Raw genomic sequence first — 15,104 nt, 5'->3', positions numbered from 1 at the left:
TATATTTTTTCCAAAAAAAAATACGACCACAAGTGGTAGGTTTTTTAAATAAATAAAAAAATTAAAAACCTACCACAAGTGGTCGATTTTTATAAATATTTTTAATTATATTTTTGAAAAAAAAAACTACCACAAGTGGTAGGTTTTAATAAATATTTTTTAATTATATTTAAAAAAAAAATGACCACAAGTAGTCGATTTTCTTAAAATAATTTTTTTTTTAAAACCTACTACAAGTATTCGGTTTTTATAAAGATTTTTAATTATATTTCTTAAAAAGAAACTGACCACTTGTGGTCGATTTTTTCTATTTTTTTAAAATTTGTATTTGTTAAATAAATATATAATAATTATTAAAATTATTTTATTAATTAATTTGATTTTTAAAAATAGAAAAGCTACCACTGGTGGTAACTTTTTTTTTAAAATAAAAAATTTTAGAAAAATAAAAAATCAACCACCAGTGGTCTTTTTTTTCCGACCACAACTTGTGGTCGATTTTGCCGATTTTTTTGGTAGTGCCTCGAGTTACGGAGAAAATCCATATCAAATTCAAATCTTTCTATATTTGAAAAATACGCTACTAACGACCCTCAAATCAAGGAGAAAATCAAGGGAGGAATAAAATTGTACCCATATCGTTTATTAATAAAAATTCTTGTTTCTTCATATTTTATTTGTGATTGCAATTTATTTCTGTCACAGTAAAATTTGTTGCAGATAAATTGGCACATTCAGTGGGACCGAATTTGCCTATCATCTCTTCTCTCACAAATCAGATCTGCAAATCTGTAGCTAGAAAATTACAAAAATGAAAAAGTACTTCAAGACTCGTCCTTGAGTTTCATCAAGTCTATATGCCGACAACCCTTGAAATAGGGAACATTTGTAGACACCAAAATTTTGTGGAACTCTAGAAGACGAATCCAATTTCCATTGGAGTTCTTAGAGACTATTCTGCCCTAAACCTAGATTATGTTTATATAAAGGGGCAAATATTCCCCGAAAAGGTATCTGCAATATCCCACAAATTCACGGAATATTCACAAAGAGATTAAAAAGATCAAATATCCCACAAATTAATGAGATATTCATAAAGAGATCAAACATCTCGAATATCTCTCGATAATTTCATAAACTCACTGAATATCACAAAGGGATCAAAACCCACTCTTCTTAATAATCAAATACATCAAGAAGATCCACAAATGCTCCTTTCATGGAGATCAAATCCAAATACTCCTACGTTCGAGAAATACGCCACTAACGATCCTCGAGTTATGGAGAAAATCTATATCAAATCCAAATCTTTCTACGTTCGAAAAATATGCTATTAACGACCCTCAAATTATGGAGATAATCAAGAGAGAAGAATCGAGAGAGGAATAGAATGTACCCATATCGTTTATCAATAAAAATTCTTGTTTTTTCATATTTTATTTGTGATTGTAATTTATTTTTGTCACTGTAAAATTTATTCCAAACAGCGGTGACATCAAATATTGAGTTTTTTTGAAGTTTTCTGCTAATTGAACTGATTTCTGGAAGGAAGTTTTTTTTTTTTTTTTTTTTTTTAAAAAGAAAACTATTTGGGTGTTTAGGTAAGTTTCTTGAACTGTTTCTGAAAGGAAGTTAGTTATAATTCCTAGTTTTATTGGTGTGTTTTTAGGATTAACAAGTCATTGTTGTTTCTTTTTTTCTTTTTTTACTGCCAAGTACTCCTTTTCTTCCAATTTATTTGATGCCTCAATTTATGTGAAGGGGTCAAATACTTAATTGTTGTTATGTATTCGGTAAAATTCTTTTTAAATATTTTAAAATAAAATTTATATATTTGATAATAATATGAAAATTACTACACATCAACAAAGTTAATGATTCAAAATATTTAAAGGGAGTTTGAAAAAATTAATAAAACAATATTGTTTGACTAGCCAAACGTGCTTTCTTAAAGGAGAAACCGGTATACTACATCCGTCATGCATGAGGTCCGGGAAAGCCGGAAAGGAGCCAACCACAAATCTTAGCGTACACATCCTTACCTTATAATTGTGCAGGAAGTTATTTGTGCTATTTGACTCCTAACTCTTGGTCATACAACACAAGCTTTACCATTCCACCAATACTCAACACAATACACGAATAAGAATAAGTAAATTGATAATGAAGCAATTTAGAATAATATTTATTATAAAAAATTTAGAATGATTTTCAACTACACCAGCGAACGCTAGGTTCAGTAATTAAATACCTTCAGCTATTTAGATCCTTTCTCCATATAAAGTAGTGTCAATAATTTCAATTTCACTAATGACAACTCTAACAAAAGAAAGTGACTAATTTCTTGTTTAACATTCAGTACACCACAATACATATGTTCCACTTTCGTAGTAACTCTCACTTTCATGATATTCTTACCTCAACTTTAACGTGTATCCATCAACAACTTCAAATTGTTTCTATTTATGTTCCCATTTTTTTTATACTTCTAACTTTAGCAGCCAAAAGATTTAAAATTCTAGCAGTATTGACTAGCTTTGCACGCAAGGGTGTCTAAAGTAAAGTTTTAATAAAGACCTTAAATATATCTAAATATACACAAGAAAAGAATAATTTAGAGTTTTTCTTTTTAAAATTTTACATACTTGTTATTTTTAACGTAAGTATTTTCAAACAACATAAAGTCTTTAGATAACCTCACATAGTAATACAAAACCGTGAATTAATTCTACCTATAATTATCTTGGATGTTATTGTTAAAACGTTATTTATTATGAAGGTTAGAGAAGCTGGGTGCTCTGGAGTGGAGTAACGTGGTCCATCATCATCAAGGATGGAGGCTTTTCACGTGTATATTGTTGCATGGTGGTCTTATTCATCTAATTGCAAGTACGACGAGTTTTATTGTTGTTGGCAAACGCCTTGATCAACAATATGGCTTTGCTTTATGTGGAATCTGCCCCTTTTTGCTTTATGATGATACTATTAGTGCAAGTGCGTTGCACGTGTACTTCATGTCAAGTCGTCAATCAAAAAGAAGAACATATTATTGAAAAATAGATCAAATTAGTAGTCTTTTGATTACCAAAAGCAAAAAATAATAATTAGCAACAAAATTGTTAGCTACGAACATGCCAATTAATTGACTTGTTAAAAGATTTATATGAGGTAAAAAGTTTAATTGGTTTTATAGTTCCTAAATTCTAGATACTTAATTCAAATAAAGAATTGTTTGATAACTATATTTTAATGAATTTATATGTTTTGATAGTTCATGTGCAGCTTGATTGACAAAGTTATATCTAGAAGTAATACTATAAACTTGCAGCAACTAATCACATGTCAGGAAATTACTCAAACAAAGTCCAATCAGTATGCCAAAGAAAAAGCAGAAAGTTTAATGTTTTTTGGCTAAAACAAATAGCAACATTCATTATTTTGAAGCATACATGAGTTCCTTCAAATATTTCTCAAGGTGAAAACCTAAAGGCACCTCAAATTTGCAAACTAACATAAAATTAAGAAATATAGAACAGATAAGTAGCAAAATCTTTCATAAAATGCCATGTAGAGATCCCTACACTTTCTGCAATGAACAATATTTTAAAAATAAATTAAGTGAGTTTTAGTTTTAAAAAATATTTATTTAATGTTTATATATAATTATAGTTTATGAAAAATAGTAAAAGGATATTTTGTCTATTGCGCACGAACCTCGCATGTGTAGCATTCAATTATTTTAAAATTAAAATTTAATAATTATTTATTTAGTTAATTTAAAATTTTAAATATTACGTAAATAATAGAGTAAGAAATTTATAATCTAAAAAATTAAATTATTTATCAAATAAATATTATTTGATATTGAATAAATTAAAGAAAAGCTAAGTTGATTCGTAGCATGATTGTACTTAAATTTTGATTTATAGCAAAACTACTATCTTTAAATCTATTACTTATTTAAGTCATTAAAATAAAGCACTATGTTTTTTGCATCTTTTTAAATTTAAACAAAAGATTGTCAAGTTCATATAAATCCACATTGAAAACTACATAATAACCTAAAATAGTTATAATCCCAATCTCTTATTTCTGAAAAAAATTGAATTGAATGATTAATATAAAAGGAAAAGGATAAACAAATATAATATCACATAATGTATTATTGATTGAGATAGACACATATATAAAGCTAACATTATGTGCTTGCAACAAAGCCTTATTAAAGAATATAAACAATGAAATCTTACGTATGGTGAAAGATGTCCCTCAAAGTGTGTGATGGTTTATGAAATTGAAACGATCTCTAATATCCACGATAGTTGAGATATAAGATTTGAGAAGTTTAAATTTAATTGAGAAAAAGATGCGGACGATTGTATATTGCTTACAACTATACGTATTTGAGGTTGAAGCATGCACGAACCACCACGACTCTATCTTCTTTATAGTACAATAATGAAGTACACACGAACCACCATGATTCTATCTCCTTTATAGTATAGTAATATAATTAAATTAACATAACAAATGTGAAGAATATCAAATTAAAAAGGACATAACACTACAGTAGGACCACATTTGTTGTCACCGATATACATCTTCAGTACATTCATATATAGTTTCTGAAAGACAGATTTTTTGTAAAATCAAAATCACTATATTCTTTCTTTCCTCTATTTTTTTTGCCTGTTTTTAAAAGAGATAAATTGTTGACTTTTCTTTGAACTGTGCTATTTCTTGTAAAACTCTTTTGGTTTGTCTTTTTTATCAAAAAAATTATCCTTACTAAATATTCAAGTAGTATTTTTCAAACGAATTAGTCCTACTAAATTGGACTTCTTTTTCTTTTATCATATACGCCCAATATTTTAGGAGAAGTGAAAAGTCACCATAACAAAAAAAATTTCAGTAGGAGCAATTTTCTTTGGGAGAAAAATTAATGAATGAATTAGTCCTTGTAAATTGGACTTCTTTTTCTTTTACCATATGTACGCCCATTATTTTAGGAAAAGTGAAAAGTCACAGTAACAAAAAAGAATTTCAGCTGGAGTAATTTGTTTTGGAGGAAAATTAATGTGAGGTAAAAAGTAAAAAAAATTATTTTGTATATTACAAATTATTTTAGTGAAGAGCAAAAAGTTAAACAACAATTTAAAATTATAAACAAAGAAAAATATAAAATTAACATTACTTTTATAGAAATTAAGAAAAGTTATGGACCAAGCCTATTTTAATGAAAAAATATTTTTAAATTTTTTCCAGCACGTTTGATATGGATTTTGGCCTATTTTTTGGTTCAAGTTTTTTTTTGAAGACATTTGTTATGGATTTTTGCCTATTTTTTAGGGATCAAGCCTATTTGAGAAATGAAATTTTTCCCTTTTTTTTGGGACCAAGTCTATTTTAGTTGGAAAATACTTTTTTACCCTTTTTTTTAATTTGCTATAGCTTTTTGCCTATTTTTAGGGTAAGTAGTTGGAAAAGTTTTTTTTTAACCTATTTATGAATTTAATTATAATAAAAAATTCCTTCGCTATTTAATTTTTAATATCATTAAAATAATTAAAAAAAGTGAAAAGACGATTTTATCTAAAGCAAAGACTTTTAATGAAGGGCAAAAAGTTCAAATCACTTTTCTAACGATCTTCACACTTTTAATATATTATTATAGATATAGATATAGATTATAAATTATGGATATAAATGTAGATGTAGATATAGATATAGATATAGATATAGATTGATATCACTTGCTGTATCTTGACATGCTCTTGACTATTTGATTAACTGGTTTTTGCTTTGGCAGTCCTCATTGGTATCATATACTTATTGATAGGAGTTGGGGGAGGTATACTTTCCTCCTTATTTATTCAGAGAAGCATCTCCGTTGGTGCTTCTGGGGCTCTCTTTGGCCTTCTTGGAGCTAAGTTTTCTTAGCTTATTGCAAATTGGACAAGTCACACTGACAAGGTAGGTATTGCCAATAATGGTTTTAAACTACGGTTTATAGGTTTAAATTCTTGATGCAATTTGTTGTTTCAATTTAGAAAGGTGCAGAGATAATATCTGTATTAGAAAGATAGGGGGGATATATAACTGTTGCATTGTCAAGTGAATTCATTTTTTTGGTTATTCTTTCTACCCTTAGTTGGTACACTGTTCACTCTGTTGTTGATAGTTGTCACCAACCTGGCAACTGGAATCCTGCCTCACATTGGTAATTTTGCTCATATTGGTGGATTCATGACTGGATTTCTCCTTGGGTTTGTTCTGCTCCTCCTCCTCAGCTAGGGCGGGTAGAAAGTCAGAATCTTCCAGTTGTTGATCATGTCTACTCTAAATACAAGGTTTACCAAAATTTCCTTGGACTGCTTGCTGTGATTCTACTCATTACGGGGTCAGTCTAAGTACTTACTATCTATTGGTGTCATAAAGTAGGGGTTCAAACGCGAATATTTATACTTATGGTGCGTTTTTCTTTCTCTTTTAAGGAAAAGTAATTTAAATTTTGTGTTTTTCTTTCTCTTTTAAGGGAAACTAATTTAAATATTGTGTTTTCCTATCTCTTTTAAGGGAAACTAATTTGGTATTTCTGATAGGATTATGGACCTAACCAAATAATTTTGTTTGTACATGAAAGTGCAGGTTTATAGTAGGATTGGTGATGGTGTTTCGAGAAGTGAATGCATATGATCACTGTCATTGGTGTCACTACTTCAGCTGTATTCCCACCTCTCTATGGAAGTGTGATGGAACTTGTGATTGCAGAATTTGGTTTCCAGAATATCCCAGTTTGGCGCGTAAGGCAGTTGGTGGTTTATTGTTTGTTTTAGCACTTTTTTTGTTCCTTTTACTGGTAGGCAGTTATATTTAATTCATCTTTCTTATTCTCTCCGTTTAAAAAAAAGAATGACCTAGTTTGACTTGGCATGGAGTTTAAGAAAATAAACAAGGCTTTTGAATCTTGTGGTCTTAAACATGCCATGTGAAAAGTTAAAATTTAAAAATTGTTAAAAAAGGAAAGGATCATGTATATATATATATAATGTTTCTTCTATCTCACAGCTTTCTTTTCCTTTTCTGAACTTGCATATTAAGTACTTAGTCCTACGAGGAATAGAAATGAAAAAGTGAACAAAAGTGTTGTGGTGTTGCCAGGATTTGGACGAACCAAGTATGTGTTATGGCTGAGACAAACTACTACGCTGCATGTTCGTCAAGGTGATGAGAAATCTATATAATTGGAGTGCAGAGTAAATTTATTACTTGTAAACCGACATTATTCTTTCGTTTGTTAGGCTTTATTAACCTCCAAATCAGTTTTCTGCGGAAAGAAATAACAGTCAGTCAGCAGTAATTGGAATGTTATCAGTAGACCATTCCTTTTTTTAGAGCAAATTTCATAGATAGTTAGTTAACTATCACCTTTTTCCATAAAAGTCAGTTAACTATCTTTTCTAACACAAAAACCGCTACACTTTGAACATACTAACACAAAAACCGCACCACCAAAAAGCCCCAACTTTCCTATGGATAACTCTTTTTTACTCTGTTTTTAAAAATCTAATAAATAAAAAAATATATAATCTATATCTCTAATATATTAAAAATATGAAAACCTTTAGAAAAGTGATTTAAACTTTTTGTGCTTCAATAAAAGACCCCCCTAGACAAAACTGTCTTTTCACTATTCTCTTTAATTTATCATTTTATTATTTTTATTATATTAACTAGACTTCTAAAATATATGGAAGGAGAATCAATTAATATTTTTCTTTGTACTGATCAATTACAAAAATACTCCTAATATAGGATAGAAAAATACTCCTAAAATATACTCCATTAAGGAAATACTTCTATAAATATTGAGATGCACGTTAAACTAGAGAGAAAACTGATTTACTTATTGGGAAAATATGATTGATGCTAATCTAACTTGATTCGGTTGTATGTCTAGATTGGTGGATGTTTAATTTTCTGACCCTCAACTTCTTCACTATTTTTGTCAACATATAAAATTTAACGTTTGTGTGTGTGTGTATATATATATATATATATATCTTCTTTGTTTTCATTCAAGTCATTCTTTAGTATCAAAATTTTCGCTCAGACAAGAATTATTTTCATCAAAACTAAAGCTTTGTGATCACTATTGTATTATTTTGTTGTAGTTTACAGGCCGTAGATGAATTTACAGGTGGTAGATGAATGTCGGTTGACTTTGAGAATTTTTTTTAGGTAAAGGTTAGGTTTAATCGCATTGTTTTTATATCTGTGTTTTGAGATATTTTTTTTGTGTAAAGTTAAAGTTTAGTTGTATTATTTTGATATCTCTATTGTTGTATTATTTTGTTATAGTTTACAGGTGGTAGATGAGTGTCAGACGACTTTGAGAAAGTTTTTGTGTAAAAGTTTGATTTAATTATATTATTTTTATGTTTCTATCATCATATTGTATTGTTGCAGTTTACAGGTGACAGATGAATGTCGATTGGCTTTGAGAATTTTTTTTGATAAAGGTTAGGTTTAATTTGATAAATTCTCTAAAAAATGTTGAATTTAATTATTGTACTTATCTTTATTATTTAAACAAATATCCTATTTAGTGTAAGGTTTGAACTCAATAAAGTGAGGTACACACCCATCGCACGTTCACCTAAACTAGTAATTAAAATGGCCCGAACCGACCCAAAACCTAAAAGCCATATGAATGAATTTTATTTGTGGAATGTATTGCATATTTGATCTTCCCCATCAAGCCAAGATCACCGATCTTCACCCATGTAACACAAGGTCGACCAAAAGTCTTGTATTTGACTCTATGTAAATATGGAGCTCAAGAAAAGCTACCTTAGTTTCTTAAATTTAATGGAGACTACTAAATGTGAAAGAAAAAATGATAGGTATGTGACCATATGTGAAACTTACCCCTTTTTTCCTGCCCAGTTGATCCATTCTTGATTTTGATGATTGACAAATCCACTTAGAAACCTGGTACAATCACTGTTATTAAGCAAGGTCAACTGTACAACAGTAAATTGTACTATTGATGCTGTTGTGTGGTAGCACTGCAATAAGATTGCAATGCTCCTTTTTCTCCTCGACCAATAACATTCGTTTAGGGTTTAGCTTCACTCATATATAAGGAGATGTGACCTAGAAGCAAAACCTAGTTCTTGCATATTCCAATTTCACTGTCTTTGCAAAAACTGCCACGGTTTCCAGAAGACAACTTCTACAAAAAATGGCCTGCTTGTGTCAACTGAAGATGCTCTTAGTTTTTTGTTGTTAGATTTGGTATTTTGCTCTTATATTGTAAACCTACTCCTCAGTGAGAAGCATGTGTAGGTATTTTTCTTATGTCCTGTTACTATCTTGAGTTTGTATGAGATAGCTGGTCAAGTATGTTTGCAATAGTGTTATTGCATTTATTAACGATAAGAGATCTGATTCAAATCCCGAAATTGAAAGAGATCGTAATTCTAGGAGATTTCATTACATTACCATTTATTTGTTGCCTCTTATATGTATATTGCCTAAAATAGAAATTCTAGGTTTTTCTCGTATATAAACACTTTTATGTTAGATCAATGAATAGAAAAAAACGAAGAACAACTTTATTTTACTGCAGCTTCTATTCAACATGGCATTAGAGTTTTTCTGAAGCAGCAGATTTTTTTTCTTTTGTTCTTCTCGAATGGAACACTCGAACTTAAATCCAGTGCTACCAGCCACATCCATAACCCAATCGAATAACCTTGCACTACAAATCATAGTCTACCAGGACAATTCTGCATTTCTCACTAGTGTGGTTCTTGAAGAAACGAATTATCCTTTATGGTCACAACTAATGGAGATGCGTATTGGAGCAAGAAATTGATTTTAGGAGCATTTGTACACGTAAGTGTCATTATCTACATGCATTTAGCTTAGTTTTGAGGATAACTTGATGTGGTTTATGAAGTATAACGTGTATATTTGTATATTTGTGTGCTAAGTTACATGTTTAGAGTGTTTAAGGTGTATTTGAATTAAGTCATAAGTCAAAAGAATCAAATAGAGTTTAGACGAGAAAACTAGTTAGGCTAGTCTACGGTATGCTTATTCTAGTGTACTTTGATGAACTTTATTGTGTTGTATGGACTAATGTTTGTTATGATTGTTGTAAGAGACTATTGGAGCAACTATGGAAGCTAAATGAAGACCACAAGAAAGCCATAAAGAGTGGGGAAACAAAGAAAAAAGAGATGAGAAGTAGAGAGTAAAGATTGGACGACACCTTCCCTTGTAGGGGCGGCCATGTTCTGCACCCCACATAGTATGGGAGGGGTTCATGCGCTGAACCCCCTAGGATGAGGTTACACTATTTAGGGCCTGCTTTGCACCCTTCTTGGCCCTACAATGGTCATGCGGCGTAACCCCCACCCCCTCCCCCAAAATCGTCTAAAAGTTGTTTTTTTGCTTGGTTTAAGTTGAGGGCAAAATGGTAAGTACATATGATTCATTTGGGAAGCTTATGGATGACCTAAGAGACTATATAAGGAGTACTTAGCCACATTTACAAGGGATCTTTGGAACAATATACGTTTAGGGGCTCTATGCTAGGGTTTTTTTTTTTTACTTTTAGTTTTCTTGCAGTTTTACTTATAGATTCTTTAGTGGGGATTCTTTGTATGGCTGTGAGTGGCTAAACACCCTCTTTCTAGGATTGAGGCTACAAACGTGATTACTTTGTGTATATTCAAGTTGGTTAAAGTTAATTGTCATATTTGGTTGTTTTTATGTTCTTGCACTTACCATTCTATTGATTCATGACCTTTAGAATACATCTATATTTCTTTTGTGAGCCCAGAAGGAGTAACATTAGATTAGAATGTGGAACATAAGAAATGATTTCTTGTCTTTCAGATTAGTTTAATATTAGATTCACGATTAGGATAGGAATATACTTAATTTGCCCCATTTGGCTCAAATACAGGATAAAATATAAATGTGTTTGAATTAGTTCCCACATCCTCGCTCAACAATGTATCTGTGAGGTACTTTAAATAAATAATTAGAGGATCGAAAGACTATAATCATGATATTAACCTTGTTAATCAATAATTAAGATAAATAAATTGACCAACACGATGGTGTAGCTTTGCATGATTGTTCAAGATGCCTTGACCCTGGAACCCGCGTTGATATCATTTCAACCCCAAATTTATCACCATTAGTCTAGTCTAGTTCCTTGTTTAACCTTTTAAACTTAATGTGTCACGACCTAATTTCATGAGTCATGATGGAACCTACTTTACCCTACCAGTAGGTAAGCCAAACTGTTGCCCAGAACTATAAGTAATAGGCTAGTTGGTGAAAAGTGGCATAAAATTTAGAATATATGCAAGTAAATGAGTTACAAGTCATAATTCATAAGAACAATAGTATAACTGAAGAGAAATAAAGAGAAGAGTAATATCATGCCACAACCTAGTAAAATTGGTACAAGGTCCTCTAATCAAAAAAATATGAGTACTATTAAATTCAAATATACAACAGTCTCGAAATAGAAAGACTATCCAAAAATAAAGAAAGGAGAGAAGGTCAACTCCGGCTCCAAGAGCTCACCCTATCTCCAAACACTAATCAACACAATCAAAGCATCATCGGTGGCAGCTAGTACTTGGATCTGCACTAAAAGGTACAGAAGTATAGTATGAGTACCAAAGCTACAAGTACTCAGTAGGCATCGTCGGTCGACTAAACTAAATTATAATATAAATACAATAAAATGTGAGATAAATAAGCTAAGTCAAGAAAAAAGGGCAAACATGAAATAATACTCCAAAGTTGAAACTAAACAACCGAAATAATAATAGTAATGAGAACATAACTATCACTAGCATAACTAGGTCCTCATAAGCCCAGAAGGCACAAACGAAGTAAATAACCCAATGCGGACCCCTATAAGCCCAGTTAATGCAATCAAGAAGGAGTAACAACAGTGATTACACCAACTATCTATATCTTGAAACCATAACGTGAATCTTTCCATACCATAAATACCATACTCGAACCGGTCTCATAATAAACATAAATAGCCTCTCATTACCAGACTTGAACCAAAAATAGTGTCTATAAGCCAGACTTAAATCAGAAATAGTACCATGAATACCGGACTTGAACTGGGAATAATATCATCATTTGTTGGACTTGAAATGGTCTTAATATCATAATTATGGATTTGAACTGGTATTAACATCTTCCAAGTACATGTCTAGAATAAGGCATAATACATCTAAACCCTCCTCAGAGTATAAGCCAGATAATGTATAAAAGCCTATTGAATCTACAAGGAGCTAACAATAATAATCTTGACCTAAGGTGGGTCGGAGGAGTCCATTTCTAACCTCGATAATCCATTCTAACTTAAATCCCACTATGAACTAAACTAAGGTGTCAAATCTCACTACGTACAAGGTTCTAGATAGGCCTCATTGAGTCCTAAGATAGCATTTTAATTAAAGGAACGAGTAGTTAAATGAAATACACCTAAGTATGATCTCTTAATCGGATAAATAATCCAAATCACACTAAATATACCTCCAAGTCGTAATTTACAATCCAAAACTATCATAATATAATATCGATACTATAATTAAGCTCAATCCAGGAGAAAGGTAAGCCTAGCCTACCTAGACACCAAAGAATGCCCATAATGCATGATAAATTGGCATTTTCCCCATTCGAGAAGCTTTCGCATGATGCTACACTATCAAAATAGTAATCTACTCCTTAATATGAGTTCAATTGTACCCATATTGTATTTTTGTGCTTTGGGTCAAAAATCAAGTCAAATCTTATGCGGGACCCGCTTGCAAATTAAACTTTCAAAATCGTTAACACGTCCCTCTATGCTTAAGGATCATTTACCTTCAAGAATGGGTAAATTTTGAGCTCAATCGATATTAATATCAAACCATCAAGACATTAGGATTTATGACTTGATAGGAAAATTAAACCAAGAACTAGATAGAAACAAGGTTTATAATAAGGAAATGATTATTCTGAGCTCACCAACACCCCATAATCACCCTAAGATTAGTCTCCCAATTTCCCACACACTCTAGGACTTTTTGGCTCTTGAGACTTGTAAGAAATGGTGAAAACTTGGATAGATGTGAAATAAATTCTCCCCCATGTGTCACTTAAGCGGTCATCGCTAAAGTAGAAGAATGACCACTAAAGCGATTCTTGCCCCAAGACAACCTCTGCTAGAGCGATCAACACGCCGTTTAAGCGATGTCCATTTTAGAAGACTGCTTTTGTTTAAGAAACCTCGACGGGAAGTCCTTGGCCACTAAAGTGATTGTTTGGATGCTAAAGCAGCCTCTGCTAAAGTGACCAAATGTTCACTTTAGCAGATGGATCAACTGAAACTTAGAATTTTTCAAGTTTCCACCTACCCCTCGAAATTCATTCAAAATCCCGTGAATGCAAACAAACTATGATATCATATCAAATCTGATATTCTGAACTCAATGACGCTATTGATATTTCCATCCAGTGTTATTTCGCTGTAATGTGAGCCTTACACCCAATGGTCATTTTTACCAAATTCTGACCAATAGCCTGAAATGAGTTCGGAAGCCTTGGGACCCAAACCAAAGGTCCCCCTAGCCTAAAATTAACTTTTTAGAGATGATGGAACTGTCAGAATTGACATACGAGGTCGTTAACCTAAGTTTACACCCGATAGCCAATTTTTACGAGCAAAGACTTCAAAATAGAGAATTGGCTCTAAAACCCAAACGAACTACCCAACAACTAAACTGTCAGATCCAACAAGTCATGAATGACTCGGGGCAACTATAAGAAAGCCCCAAATAACATAAAAGTATAGAAATGCAGAAAATAACCAAAAGGATCATTACAATATCCACTACTAAAAGGATTTTCATCTGCGAAAGCAAAGGGGTTAGGGTGTACCTGAAGGCTCAAATAGGTGGGGATACTTGGCCTGTAATTTGCTCTCATTCTCCCAAGTAACCTCCTTTACTGGACGGTGTCTCCGCTGAACCTTAACTACTAAAATCTCCCTAGAGCACAACCGTCTGATATCTATTGGTAATATGAGCACCGACTCCTCCATGATAGTCAACCTCTCATCCAATTGAATCAAGTCCCATTGAAGTACATGCGACTCATTGGAGATGTAAATCCATAACATAGAAACACAAAAAACTTTATGAACAACGGTAAAAGTCGGGGGCATGGTTAACTTATAAGCTACCTCTTCAACTGTGTGAAGTATCTCAAAAGGTTAAATAAATCTGGGGCTGAGTTTGCCTGTCATCCCAAATCTCATCATGCCCTTCATGTATGATACTCAAAGAAATACCCGATCTCTAACTCCAAACACCGAGGCACAAAGTCTACAATCTGTATTAGCCTTTGGCCTACTCTGAGCTTTTCTTAACCTATCCTAAACTACCCTGACTTTATCTGATGACTCTCGAAGTGGTCAGTACCATGCGGCTAAATTTAAAGGTCTCAAACCATCCTATCAAATATAAAAAATGCCTACCATATAATGTCTCAGTGGTGCTATCTCAGTGCTCGAATTATAGCTATTATTATTGCGCAAACTCCACCAATCCTAAGTGTTGCTCGCAGTGACCTCTAAAATCTGTAACATAAGCTTAGAGCATATCCTTAAGAACCTGAATAGTCTGCTTCGACTGCCCATCAATCTAAGGGTGAAAAGCGGTGCTAAGGTCCACTTGAGTACCTAAATTCTCCTAAAAAGCCCTCTAGAAGCTAAAATTAAATATCGAGCCTCGGTGTGAAATAATAGGTACAGGCCTTCCATGTAGGTAAACTATCTCACAAACATAGATACAGGCTAGCCTTTTGGCATTGAAGGACCTCTGAATAGGAAGGAAGTGTGTCGATTTGGTCAACCAATCTACAATGACCTCAATTCCATTAGAACCGCGAGAAGTGCTTGGAAAACCACTAACAAAGTCCATGGTGATCCACTCCCACTTTCACTCAAGAATGAGCAATCTCTGAATCAGGCCACCAGGCCTCTGATGCTCGACCTTTACATGCTAAAA

The 15,104-nt window shown here is 32.2% G+C and overlaps 1 pseudogene; it reads left to right on the top strand.

Annotated features, from left to right (window-relative positions):
• Positions 1–811: 811 nt before the first annotated feature.
• The window catches only part of LOC107853437, a 75,422-nt pseudogene continuing 61,129 nt past the window's right edge, over positions 812–15,104 (top strand).

Source organism: Capsicum annuum, chromosome 6 (assembly GCF_002878395.1).
Source record: "Capsicum annuum cultivar UCD-10X-F1 chromosome 6, UCD10Xv1.1, whole genome shotgun sequence".
Lineage (NCBI taxonomy): Eukaryota > Viridiplantae > Streptophyta > Magnoliopsida > Solanales > Solanaceae > Capsicum > Capsicum annuum.
This window is presented reverse-complemented; position numbering and strand designations above follow the sequence as displayed.